A 14079-nucleotide genomic window follows, 5' to 3' on the forward strand; every position below is an offset into this window, starting at 1 on the left:
CTTGAAAGACTACGGATTTAGTCAATCCAAAACAGATTACTCTCTATTTACTTGAAGTGAGGGGGAGAGTCTGGTGACTGTCTTAGTCTATGTCGATGACCTTTTGCTAGCAGGGAATGATCATACAGCATTACAACAGGTTAAAGCCTTCCTTTCATCTACCTTTCACATGAAAGACATGGGAGCTCTCAGGTATTTTCTGGGCATAGAAGCAGACAGGACGGAACAAGGTATTTTTCTGTCTCAGAAGAAGTATGCTCGTGACTTGATAAAGGAATATGGTATGCATAAGTCTAAGGCTGTTAGAGTACCTATGGAAGCTAACACGAAATTAACACCAGAGCTTGGGGATCCTTTATCAGAACCAACTGAGTACCAAATATTGGTTGGGAAACTCATATACTTGACCATTACCAGACCAGACATAGCCTATGCTGTTCACATTTTAAGTCAGTTCATGCACAAATCGACTACAAGTCACATGCAAGCTGCAAAAAGGGTTATGAGATATATCAATTATGCTCCTGGACAAGGAGTCTTATTAGCTTCTAAATCAGCTACTCTCCTCACAGCTTACACTGACAGCGACTGGGCAGGGTGTCCTATGTCAAGAAGATCGACAACTGGGTTCTGTGTCCTACTAGGCTCCTCACCGATCTCATGGAAATCCAAGAAGCAGGCAACAGTTGCTAAATCCTCTGCTGAAGCAGAGTATAGAGCCATGGCTCTTACATCTTGTGAAGTGACTTGGCTCACTCAATTGTTGAAAGACTTGGGGTAGAAGAATCTCAGTCCTGCAATTTTGAAATGTGACAACAAGGCAGCTTTATCCATAGCAGCCAATCCAGTCCATCACGAAAGGACTAAACATATTGAAGTTGATTGCCACTTCATTAGAGACAAAATCAATGAAGGTTGCATCAAAACTCAATACACCCCTTCAGGAGAACAATTGGCTGACATATTCACCAAGCCTCTCACCATTTCTCAACAGCATCTCTTATTTCCCAAGCTTGGCGTTCGATTCTCTCACACCTAGCTTGAGGGGGAGTGATGAAAGGGGGTTATCTTTCTTCTCTGTCCTGCACCTTATATTTCCCTTTAGTTTGTTTTCTTCTGTTATTTTGTTTTTTCTTTGACTAGTTGAGACAGCCAGCTGTCCTTTTTCCATGTATTAGGGTAATCCATCTAGGGATTGGTGTGCTGATGTATATAAAGAGAATAATTGTAATGTACGCATTCATGAATTCAGAATGAGAATGAAATGGAAAAAGACTGAAATTTTCCCTGCTCTATTTCTCTGCTGTTCTCAACATCCTTCATATTAAATCTATTTTTCTCTTCACCTCTAGAATCCCTAGATCTCTATATCACCTCTATAATTTATCAAAATTTTTAATCAACGTTTTCTCAATCAAAAGATTAGTTGTTCATCAATTTCATTACTATTTTGTCTATTTTACAAGCAATTGTTTGGATTTCCTTCTTCATCACCGTGGAATTATCACTGTGCCTTCATATTCGCTGTCATCTGCTCATCGTGTGTGATTTGGCATCGTCGGCTTGCGGTGCCGTCATATTTATTGTCAAGTGTTCATCATGCTATCATACCCATGTTTTTCCTTTCATCCTCATAAATGGGTAAGAATTTTTTCCAACTAATTTTAATCATTTTTCATTGATTTATTTTTCTTTCTATTTCAAATTCGCTAATTATGTGAAATTATAAACTAAAGACGAATTGTGTGTTTGATTTTATCCATTGAATTTTAAAAAGAAATATTAAGCATGCTACTTGGTGGGATTTTATAGTACGGAGTACTAAGCATGTTACCTCGGTGAATTTTTTTAATTGTAGATCTCTTTTTGAATTAGAATTATTATATTGCTGTAATTTTTTATTAGAGTACTAGATTTGTTTAGTAAGTTGATTTGATAATTCATATTATATATTATGTAATTTTGCAGTGTAATGGATCCATACAAAAAGAGCATATGTGCAGTTGATGGAAGTAATCAATCGAAGCAGATTAATGCTAATAGATTGAATGGTTATGGTGGAGGTTGTAATTAGTGTAAAATAGTGTAGTTGATTTGAATTATGTCAAATATTTTTCATGTTTTATTTCACCGTGGACTTATGAAATATGAACGGATATCATGTATTTTAATTTCTTTGTACTCTAATATTTTCAAATTTAATTATAAATTTGTAATTGGGCAATTTGTTGGTAATCCAGATTCCATTTTTCTTTGTTGAGATTTTATCATGGACGTAAGATCAAATTTGATCTAGCATTATCATTAATATTTTTATTTTTTTTTTAAATAAAAATGCAAAGAGACCGGTTATCTATATACACTGGTCTCTTTGACTTTATCAAAGAATCCAGCAAAGCAAAGATGCACGGTGTCTTTGTCTCGATAATTTAATGCTTTTAGCAAGACCAAAGAGACCGTTTATTAGAAAGAATTGGTCTCTTTGCTTAATCTAAGACACCAGAAAAAAATACGGTTTCTTATGCTAAGAGACCTACTACCTAGGCACCAGATTTTTTCAGATTTCTTAGGCCTTTTTTGTCAGGTTTCTTTGACCTATTTTGTAGTAGTGATACATACCTTATTCAATCGAAATTGAAGCACAAAATCGAAATTCACACAAAAATTCACTTAATAACTACTTTCATGTTGTAAGAAACAAATTCAATAAAAAAAGTGTAAAAAAGGGGGAAAATAAAAAAAAACAGAGGAGAGAGAAAATAAAAAATGAAGGAGAAAAATAAAGGACAAGAAACCTAATGTTAACTTTCTGAAAAGCTAATGTTCATATTGTGCTGTTGTTACACCTATTTTTAGGTGCATGAGTGTGCACCTAAGAATATGTGACACACAAGGGTATTGGGTTAAACAAGTTAGAGACCCATTAATGGGCCTCATGAGCATTTAACTAATCATGAAATGGATTGGGCTAGCATAGTTAGATTGGAAATAAGTTTTGGGCTTTTGACATGGGCTCTTATTTAGAGATGAGATCTATAAATAAGATCCATGCCTAGGGTTGCAATTAAGAAGTCATAATTCACACACAGTGAATTTTGACATCAAGGCAACCGATCCCAAAACCCTTATTCCCTCTCTAATTCACAGCTCCCTCTCCTTCCCCTTTGGACTCACGGCCGACCACCCTTGGTGGCGCGTGTGGTGGTTCGTGGTGGTTTATGGTGGTTCGTTGCTCGCACTTCTCCATAGAAGGTCAATTGAAGGGTTCAATTGCAACTAACTAGCATTAGTGGAGGTCTTAATCTCTGCCCTTGGACCAAGTAGAGGAATCACACTTGAGGTTCTTTATCTCCCATTGTTCTTGCTCGATCGCACGTGGAATCACGCTTCAAAGGTACGATTATATGTTCTTTATGTGTTATGCATTAGATCTTGGGATTAGGTATTGTATGAATATGATTCATGTTTATTTCCGCTGCGTAGTACCTATAAACCCCTACAAGGGCAACATAACTAAATTTCTCATCTTTGATTAAACAATAAGGGCAAGTTAAACAACACAAACTGTTGGATGCGGGCATCCGCACCCAAGTGTTTGTGCGTCCGAAGACGACAATGACGATGAAGAAAACGATGACAATGATGGCAATGGTGGATGACGACTATAACAATGACGTAACCCTAGATGACTGATGTGGAGGTGGGGGTGAATTAGGTGCGAATTTATGGTGATGATTTTGGTCTAACTCGATGGTGCGGTGGTTGGTCTGGTTCGGTGGAACGAAGGAAAAGGATAGGGAGTGATGATGTTGTTGGTGGTGGGTGCGGTGATGTGGTGGTTTGCGTAGATGACTGATTTGTGGGTGGCGTGAAGAGCTGCGTGCTGACAGGAGAGAGAAAAAAAGAGAGGACAATAATGGGATCGGTGGGTTGGTGGTTGGCTATGGTGGTGTGAGTTTGGAGTTGGTTCGGTGGGTTGGTGGTTGGTTATGGCGGTGTGAGTTTTTGGGTGGTGAAGAGTGAGGGAGAGAGGGAGTGCGTGAGTGGTGAGTTTGAGTATTGCTGATACAAATTAATATAAAGTGGAGTTAGGTCTTACAATGACGCTTCGATTGCTTTCCCGAACTTATAAGTTTTTTTGTAATTAATTTTTATAATTGAGATAATCAGAGAATTTAAATATGAGATTTTTTTTTAGTAGTAGACTAGTAGAATTTCTAAGAGAGTAAATTTTTTTTTTCTGCGCACAAAAAAGAATAGGAATTAGAGAATAAGAGAATAAGAGAGGAGAGATGAGTTGATGAATTGTGAAAAAATTGGAGGAACTAATGGGATATTTATTGGGATTTTAAGGTAGGAATTTTGGAGATTTCCGTTGGAAATCTAGCCGTTTATGGCTGTTGGGGAATAACGGTTGGGACTAATTGGCAAGGGCCGCGCCGTGCCTGGCGAGCCGCATGCCGTTCCTGGCGTGACGCGTGTCGGCCATGCCGCGTGATGTGCTGGTGGGCTGTGTCGGCGTGCCGTCTCACGGGCCGACGACCGTGCCGCCCGCCATGCTCGCCGTGTCAATTTTCGAAATTCGTGTTCACGACACGGCTCCAGGCCCACAAGTAGGTCGTCGTGCCGTGCCATGTCGGGCCCGTGTCAAGACGGCCCATGCCACCTTTATATATATAAGAGGACTGGAGCCTTGAAGGAATATTAAAGGATGTGGGTGGAATACATACATGCTCCTACATGATGCCTAATATAGAAATATCTCATATTTATTGCAGATATATGGAGTTGGAAGAAGTGTATGAAAACATATACACAAACTACATGTGGCACATACAATTGGAATCTTCTTGAACCACCACCAAATTTAGGTTCTTCCACAATTTCCTACCAATTTTTCAAAATATTCACAATTTCTAGAAACAACAATAACCTTAAGCCATATATAATAGTCAGGCTTTGTACGTGGGACACATTAATCATTTAACCCCAATATATATAAAGCTCAAAATAGTACATTATGTGGGCCAAGATTGATTGTGTCAATTATTTTGAGATAGATGAAGTATGAGTTTCAATTACGTAGACAAAAAAATTCAAGAAAAGTTCTTATACAAATCACAATTCACATATGAACAAATTATGAATAGTTTTACTATAAAAAAAAAGGTCAATCATTTAATCATAGTTGAATATAAGAAATTAATGCAACATAAATAACAAATTGTACATATTATACTCTACTCCAATCTTATAGGAGTAACCAATGGTTTATTAGAAAAGAAGGCTCTCAAATTTGCCATAACAATGTCTTCGACATCCTTGAAGGATTGTGGAGTAAAGGCAGCTCGATGAGGAGATAAGACTACATTCTCTAAACCAAATAACTCCTTCGAAATATTAGGCTCATACTCGAACACATCAAGACCAGCTCCTCCAATTTCGTCTTCCACCAAAGATTGCACCAATTCTTTTTCGTTGATTAGAGCCCCTCGGCCACGTTAATCACATATCCATCCTTTCCTAAAGCAGTCAATACCTTCTTGTCGATTTTATGGTGAGTTTGCTTGGATAACGAGCAACAAAGGATGAGGATGTCACTATCGATGGCCAAGTCATAGACATTAGCATAGTAGGGAAAAGAAACATAGGGTTTTTACACCCTAGAGTTGTATGCAATGGTACAACCAAATGATATAAGACGATTTGCAACTAATGTGCCTATGCTTCCAAGGCCGACTATGCCTATTCGCTTTCCACGCATCTGCCATTTACATAAAAATACTTAATATGAATTCGAAGAAGTATCAAATACAGTACCTACATACAGATCCTCGAGAATTTGTAATATAACAAGTTATTATCGTAAAGTATACTAAGACCCCGTTCACTTTACCTTATTTTTGCTGAACTGAAATTATTTTTACTGAAGTGGAATTATTTTTATTGAACTGAAATTATATTTGCTGAACTAAAAATATTTTTACTGATTTTCTATTATATTTATTCTTTAAGTTTACTGATTTTTACTGAACTAAAATTATTTTTGCTAAACTGAACTTATTTTTACTGAACTGAAATTATATTTATTGAACTGAAAAATATTTTTACTGAATATTATTTTTGTAAGGTGAAGTGAACAGGGCCTAAGACTTATAAAGCATTTCTAAATTATTCCCATAATATATAAGATAAAACATTGTCAAGTTGGATTTCATTTAATTCGTCTCAACAAATAACAATATTAATTATATAGGTATTTATTTAGGATAAAATTGTTAGGAACTACCTCCCTAATAAGTCATTTTGTTAACAACTACTCACTTTAAATTTTTATAAAAAAACCCCACCCTTTAAGATGTATTCTATTCACCTAATTTTTACTTATCTAAACTTATAAGAACTTGTATGATCTTATCTGAATTTATCTAAACTTATTTGATCTTTCTGAACTTATTAGCCCGTATTAAAAATTATTGTAGTTATAAATTAAACTTGGTATGTAGCCCTGATTAACCCTTATCACAACTTATCTAAATTTATTTGAATTTATTTTTCCTGAACTTATCTTATCTGAACTTATTAACCCTTATATGAACTTATCTAAACTTATTAACTCTGAAATAAGTAGAAATAAGGTGAAGAGAACAGGTCCTAAATTTAAAAAGTTTGAGTGACACTATCTATTTTAGTTTTCAAGCAACAAATTCCGGCAAGTGTGGTAAAACTTTATTTTTTCCTCCAAAACTTAATCTTACAACAATCAACCTCATCTCCTTTAGAACAACTCAACCTAAAACATAAAGTTTTTAAAAATTAAAAAAAGGAAAGTAATTGTGGTTTTAATCAAGAGATGCGTAATGCTTCTAAATTGATGTTCAACTCACTTGTTTTGACTTCTTAATTGTATGATCTATCATTTTGTGTTTTAATTTTGGAAGGAAAAATAAAAGTAAGCCCTATATGTTGGATTTTGTTGCTGAAAAACCAAAAAGGTAGTGGCAGTAAAACTTTTTAAATTTAGTGAGTAACTTTTTTGATAAAAATTTTAAGCGGTAGTTGCTGATTAAATGACCTATTAGGCGGGTAATTCCTAACTATATTTCTTTTATTTTATGATTACATAAAATAAATAAAGATATTAACATGATTAAAAAAAAAATGGAGATATTATTAAAAAGTGCATTAGCAATTATGTACCTTCAAAGTAAAAGAACAAAAGATCCAAAATAGAGGGAGTATTCAACAGTTCATCATATGATTTCACTTCTTATAATGAAGAAAAATTGTTTGGCCGAACAAATTAACATGGAAATTCAAAATATCCTAATCGGGCTTAGTAAGCAATTCATTCTTCAGTGTATTAATTACTTCTACTCGTTGTCTCGCTCCACTTTTTAAAGTGTAACAATTGACTTAGGACATAGTTTTAGGCATCTTATGTTTATTTCACCTAATCAGTAATCTTAAAGAATAAATATAATTGAAAATCAGTAAAAGTAATTTCAGTTCAGTAAAAATAATTTCAATTCAGTAAAATTAATTTCAATTCAATAAAAATAATTTAACACTATACAAAAAAGAGTATTTTCTCGACGCTTGACCCTCGACGTGGGCAAGGAGAGTCAACTATTAAATATACTATGCGCATTATTTCGACGCTTTTCTGGGTCGAAATTAATTTTTGGCGCTATAAAGCGTCGAGAAACAGTAACACGTCCCCTATACGTGACTGTAAAACCCACTATTGTAAAATTTAGGGAAAATGAAACCGCCGAACACAAACAAAAAAACCTCTAGTCTTACTGCTCAGTTGTAAACCTAACTATTCTTCTCTCTTTAAATCCTAAATCTACAAAGACACTTATGGAACTGTTGATTCCAAACTCAGAACTTTGTTTTTCTCGCAGCAATTTTAAAATGAGGACTATCATTTTGTAAATCAGATTTTTGCTCCTCTTTGAAGTTATTTCGAATTGAGGTACATCAATTTCATATTCAGATCTTTGTTCTTATCAGGTTCAAATTCGAATTCAGGTACATCATTTCAAAATTCAGATCTTTGTCTCTCTTTGAATTAATTGTTAGATCTTGACCCAAGCTTGTAATCTATGTCGCCCTCTCAGTGCCGATCGATAATATAAAGATACTTCCTTTCTTTTTGGGATTCAAATTTTATTCCAAATTGTATCATGTAATTTGTTGTTTAATTTTTATTTTTCAATAATCTCACGAATTATGCTTAGGTGTGGGTTAGCTTCATGAATAATTAATGGGATTTTAAGGTTCTATATTGTTATGTTTCATTTTGTGCCCCTGTTTATTTCAATTCTGAAAATTATCCTTTTGTTTTCATGTGTTTGAATGAGCATAATCACATTGTTTTTCGTCTCATAATTCTATCACAAATTGCAGTGTTAGTTTTTCGAAGGAGCTGCTGTGAATGCTGACTTCGTTGGACTCGTTCTACTACGTTAGAGAAGCTCTTTAGGTGATTTTTTTTTAATCTGGGTCTTTTTATGTCTTCTTTCTGCCTTTAAAATTTCAGAATTTTTGGAGTTACTTTGCTATAAAAATGGGCTGTTTTATTTGGACTGGTCTGTTTTAGTTCGAATTTGTTTATTCTTGCTGTTTGGCTGCGATTTTAATAGGATTGCTCTGTAATTTTTTTCTAGGGAGTTCGTGTTTCATTTAGGCTATATTGAGAGTGTTTGAAATTATTATTGCACTCTTTATTGCCCATTTGTTTCTTCCTTCTACTGTTTTTCTTGTTCGTTTATTTTTCACTTGTTTGTGATTACTAGGTAGATGAATTGCTAAATAAAATAACTTGTGGATGATTTCCATTAGAAAAGTGAGTAACTTTATTAGAGAACAAAACAACTAAATAGTCAGTCGAGGCTTTCTCTAAACTAATACTTGACAACATAAAGAAGAAGAAAAAAAAAAAGAGGATAGTGACGACGAGGGTCAAAGCACTCTAATCTCGATAATAAGGATATAAACTTGTTCCCAATTTTGCATAGAGATGGCCATATTACATGAGGATGCTATTTAAATTTCTAGAAAATTATCTAAATGCTTCCTTTTCTCTATATGAATTACTGGTGCATTGTATGTTGCCTATGTTCTTGTTGCCTAACAAAATTAAAGCAAGAATACTTTAGTAATGTTGAAGTCAATGGCCAGAAGAAAATCATTGAACCAGCTTTTATAGCTTTCTTTAACTTTGGAATATCATGAATGTCATTCTATGTTAGGCAAGCATACACAAATAAGTTAGGTATTTATCTTAAATTGAAAATTTTCTACCATTCATTGTTACTTAGTTAGCGGGACTGCCATTTCAAGCTTCAATATAGTTAAAGAACCACCGATAAAGTTCTGTTATTTTCTTATTTATATACCAGGCATTGATGCATCTGTTCCTCTATCTTGTTTTGGTGTAGGATTCTAAATTTTTTACAAGTGCGTGAGAGCTTTAAAATCCTTTACTTCATTTCATTATAAAGAAACTATTGCAGGAAAGGCGGGTCTAGGGTCACATGCTGCTAGTGGTGTCAAGGAATATATGGGAGAATGTCCAGGAAGGAATATTGAATCACTTGCTTCCTTCCCATGAATTTAAATTCTTAAAAAGCTTGTTTTACCTAATGGTTTGTTCAATCCTCTGAGGTAAATACACGAGACTGCTTCTTCAAAGGTCCTGTTATGGATGGAATAAGGTAAAACTTTGTCCCAATAAATTAGTCCAAATTGAATAAATAACTTATAATTTATTATGATTTCTCTTCATTTCTTGCTGCTTGATAGTTTAATGAAGATCTGGAATTTGAACAAGTTATCTGGGACTATAGGAGTGGTTTACTGTTAAGGAGTAGGGAGTTGGCCATTGAAAGATAATATTCTAGATACTTTAATACCAGGAATTATTTCAGGCCAAATCAGGCCCAATGATGTCGAATTCCTTGGAAAGGTTGGTGGTGATACCTAGCAATGAGATTGTGTAGTTTATGCTTTCAATTCTGGTAAACTTGTCATTTAAACTTAGCAGTCTAGCATAGCCTAATAAACCTTCCTGATATGTTCAAGTAGTTGCTTGACTACTGAATTCTCCGAATTACATGATACACTACTAAAACCATCACCAAAATTCCAAATAATGGAAAAGTGGAAGTGTCATTTGGCGTTCTGACATGTGAATTATATACAATCTGTCCTATAAAGGTTAGTAATCAACATACCCACTCCTTATTTTCATTTTTAGTATCTAAGTGTGGCAAATTTTTATTGTTGCGGTTATTTCTATTGGAGGATTACAGGTATAAGATTATTGATTAATTTAACTGATTTTTTTTCATCAGACAACCTTCGGCCAGTTGCTTCCACTCTAAATTTTCCCTTCTTCCTCCATTCATGATGAACTTTGCTTTACGCCCTCTTGCAAGCATATTAAGGAACAGCTAAATTGGAGATTGATTGAAGATTTTTTTTGAGAATAAATGAGCAAATTTCTTCCACTACAACTAGTCACGAATCAAGTATAAGTTGGAATAATATCTATTGTAATAGAAAACTCATTACTATGAGATATTGTACATATACTATAATATACCTATATGAAATAAAAAGAAGTTTGGCCCTTTTTTTTTCATATTTTGGTTATACTAGTAATACTTTTTTGGTATGAAATATGTTTTTTGGTAATTCTTTTTTTTATTTTTATTGAGATGCATGTTTTTTGGTAAATATATTTAAGATATATGTTTTTTTTAAAGAATATAGACAAGAAAAAGCGTCCCCAACATAGAAAATATAGACGGAAAAAAGCGTCCCAAAATATTGAACATCAAATATTTGTAACTCTAGACATTAAAAAGCGTCACCAATTTAATGGTCTTAGACACTAAAAAGCGTCGATAAAATCAAGAAAGTGTGCCAACAACAGCAAATTTCGACGCTTTGTATATTATTTTAGACACAAAAAGGCGTCTAGATTCTCGACTTTTTGATATCTAACAAAATTCTCGACTCACTTATCGAGAGATTTTTTGCGACGCTTTTATGTGTCGAAAATAAGGCTTAAAAGCGTCAAAAAAACACGCTTTGTATAAGTTCAGTAAAAAATAATTTCAGTTTAGTAAATTAATTCAGTTCAGCAAAATTAAGATGAAGTGAACGTCACATCATATATAATTGTGGCTGTTAGAAAATTTTAAAATCGGATAGTAGATGAATAATTTATTTTAAAGTAAGCAATGATTGGTGAGGATAGAGAATAATAATTTTTAATAAAGTATAATATAGACCGTGGAGAAATGTTAAAAAGTGTAGATGATTTTCTTTTTTCCTACAACAACAAAAAGGTGCAGATCATTTCATTTTTAAATTGTTGCACTTCAAAAATAAACAACCTTGTGTTAAAAAAATATATAAAAAATAAACAACCTTTCATAAAAATTGAAGGAAATACTTCATGGAAATATCTGTCCTAAAATTACTCCGTAGTAGTAGGGCTAGTAGCAAAGATATGAAATACTCGTAAGAAAAGGGAAGGAGTCTACTCACACTAGAGCCAGTGGCGGACTTGGGCTTAGACCTGGTGGGTCAAGTGACTCACCAGGCCCAAAAAAAAATTTTAAGTTATTTTTTGAAAAAAAAAAACTGACATTTGCTTTCGAAATCCCGAGTTTCTGTCTTCTTCAAACAATCAAACCCTAACCTTCTTCTCTTCGCGACTTCGCCTCATCTCCATTCTTCAGTTCGCCTCTTCGCTTCGTCCCAGCCAGGCAGCCACCGTTCTCTTCGCCTGGTGGTCGGTCCGTCGGTGGTCGTGGACTCCGTCCTCTTCGTGGCTTCTCGCATAGTCGCATAATCGCATTTCGAAATCGCTACTCGCTAGTTCTCCATTGAAGCGCCTACTGTGCTTTATCTCCTCCATCGAAGTAGTTTCTGATTTTCACTTCAATTTCTTTTTTTGCTCTATTTGTTTATTTATTTTTTTTATTTTTTATTATTGAATATCAAATCAATTGGACTGCTTTGCTTTTGTCTTTCAACCATCCTAATGGTGCTAGCATCTGATAGAAATTCATTCTACCCTGATTGAAAGTTTTTCTTCTCACCTATTATAATAATTTCGGTTGAAATTTGTGTTCATTTCTAATCTATCTTGTTCTACTTCGCTAATTTCTTTGGCCATTTATTTCATTCTAGGTTTATTCTCATACTTTCTTGTTGGATTTTTTTTTGTTTAATATGACTTTTTGCTTGTATTTTTTTATTTTCTTTGTAACCTAAAAATTTGGCCTAATTTAGTGTCTAAATTGAGCTCTAATATTGTAGCCGATTTCGAATTTTTGCTAACTTTACTCTATATCCTGTCAATCACTGAAGTGTTGGAGTTGGCTGTAATTTACAGGCTATAAACACAGCACAAAACAAGATTGCAATGATGAATGTGCAAATAAGGCTATTATGCTGGAGTTCCCGGCAAGGATAACAAATTTGAGAGCTTAGAAGTGTCAAAATAATTAATGCTTGAGTCCACTAAAGGGAATGAGCATCAAAGGAAAATGTAGTCTCGCCCAAGGCCAGGTTGGCAACCTCTTGGTTTTCTAAGGGAATGAGTAAGTTGATTTCTAATTTCATCAATTGATTCTTTTTTTTTTTTTTTTTGTGAATTTTTGATCAAATTTGCATTACTTATCTCTTGAACTTACGTGAAATCTGTTTTGTGTAATTGTGTTTTGTGTAATATGTTTATGTGATTATGTCATTATGTTCGGTAATTTTTTTTTTTTACATACTTGATTATCGATTGTGACCCACCAGTCGGAAATTCCTGGGTCCGCCACTGACTAGAGCCAAGAGGGAACTCCCCTGGCCGGGGCCAAACTCCGCCGCGAACAAATCGGTCCGCAACAGAAAACTTACGGAGCACATCAAGGAGCATTCCAACAGTGTAATCGGCTACATCTTCTGAGAATACATTGCCAACATTAGCAACAAGGATCCCTCGACGGCGGCATTCTGAAAGATCAATATGGTTGTAGCCTGCGCAAGCAACCACAACAAGCTCCAAAGAGGGAAGGCAATCTAAGATATCCTTCCTTAGCAGAGATGCCCATACGCAGACAAGAGCACGTGCACCACTACCGTTGGTCCTCAAGTAAGATTGGATGGCAGAGGAGTCAGCGCCAATGGCATCGAGAGGCTCTAGGAGAAAAAAATTGGGGGCGAGGCGGTGGTGGAAAAAGCATGTGTAGGAGGGTATGCGGTGGATAATGAGGAGGGGTTTTTCCTTCACTTGTTGAATGTGAGAGTGGGAGATTATGGTGTCCGACATATTGTTTTTTGAAAGACTATTTTTAGTTTGTGTGTTTTATAGTGAGTTTGGATAGAAAAAAGGGAGGGGAGAGAAGGAGAGAGAGTGGAAGAAGATAGAAAGGAAATGGAGGTGAAGGGGGGAATGATGATGAGTTTTCCTTTCAAATTTCTCTATTGTTGGAGAAATTAATCTCTTACAAATCAATCCCTCCATTTCTCTCCTCTTTAATTCTCTTCATTCTTCTTTTATCATCCAAGTGAATGATATTTTATTCTTTTATTTTTATTTCCCTTCCTTTCTCTCTATTTCCTTCAATCTAAACGCACTCTTAAATCTTTAAAGGAGGAGAGTATGTTCTTGAATACTTGATGGAAATATATTAGGCTATAGGTTAAAATTAGTTTGTTATTTGGCACTTAGTTTAGTTAAATATATTTAATTTTGTTATTAAAACTATAAAAACAATATGAAAATATCATATACAAGTATGAAATTTACATACTAATACGAATCCTAGGACACCTGAATGATGGCACATTTTTACTTACTCATTAGAGTACAAGTGAATAAGTTAAAGTTTGGTCAAATTTAATAAATCATATTTGATCAAACCAGGCAGACCAAGCTACTTATGATGCATGGGTACTTCTAATAATCAGGACATGCGATGTGCACTGGTATCTCTATGGTTACTGGGTACTTTGATATATATTTTTATTGTAAATTATTTTTAAGGAAAAATGGAAACT

The 14079-nt window shown here is 34.5% G+C and overlaps 2 long non-coding RNA genes and 1 pseudogene across 5 annotated transcripts; 2 read left to right on the forward strand and 1 right to left on the reverse strand.

Moving 5' to 3' along the window:
* Window positions 1-1021: 1021 nt before the first annotated feature.
* LOC110701839 lies at window positions 1022-2267 on the forward strand. Its single transcript, XR_002507400.1, has 2 exons — window positions 1022-1641; window positions 1969-2267. It is a non-coding gene; the product is annotated as an uncharacterized LOC110701839 (long non-coding RNA).
* A 2816-nt stretch (window positions 2268-5083) lies between these two features.
* On the reverse strand, window positions 5084-13830 carry LOC110701879 (annotated as a pseudogene).
* On the forward strand, window positions 6628-10654 carry LOC110701880. 4 transcript variants are annotated; one of them, XR_002507418.1, is made up of 4 exons: window positions 6632-8037; window positions 8416-8491; window positions 9525-10227; window positions 10365-10654. It is a non-coding gene; the product is annotated as an uncharacterized LOC110701880 (long non-coding RNA). The 4 variants fall into 4 exon arrangements; XR_002507416.1 differs by having other exon boundaries at window positions 7564-8037; window positions 9525-9725; window positions 9814-10654; XR_002507417.1 differs by having other exon boundaries at window positions 6628-8037; window positions 9450-10654.
* Window positions 13831-14079: the final 249 nt, after the last annotated feature.

The sequence above is a fragment of the Chenopodium quinoa genome, unplaced genomic scaffold (genome assembly GCF_001683475.1).
Source record: "Chenopodium quinoa cultivar QQ74 unplaced genomic scaffold, ASM168347v1, whole genome shotgun sequence".
Taxonomy (NCBI): Eukaryota; Viridiplantae; Streptophyta; class Magnoliopsida; order Caryophyllales; family Amaranthaceae; genus Chenopodium; species Chenopodium quinoa.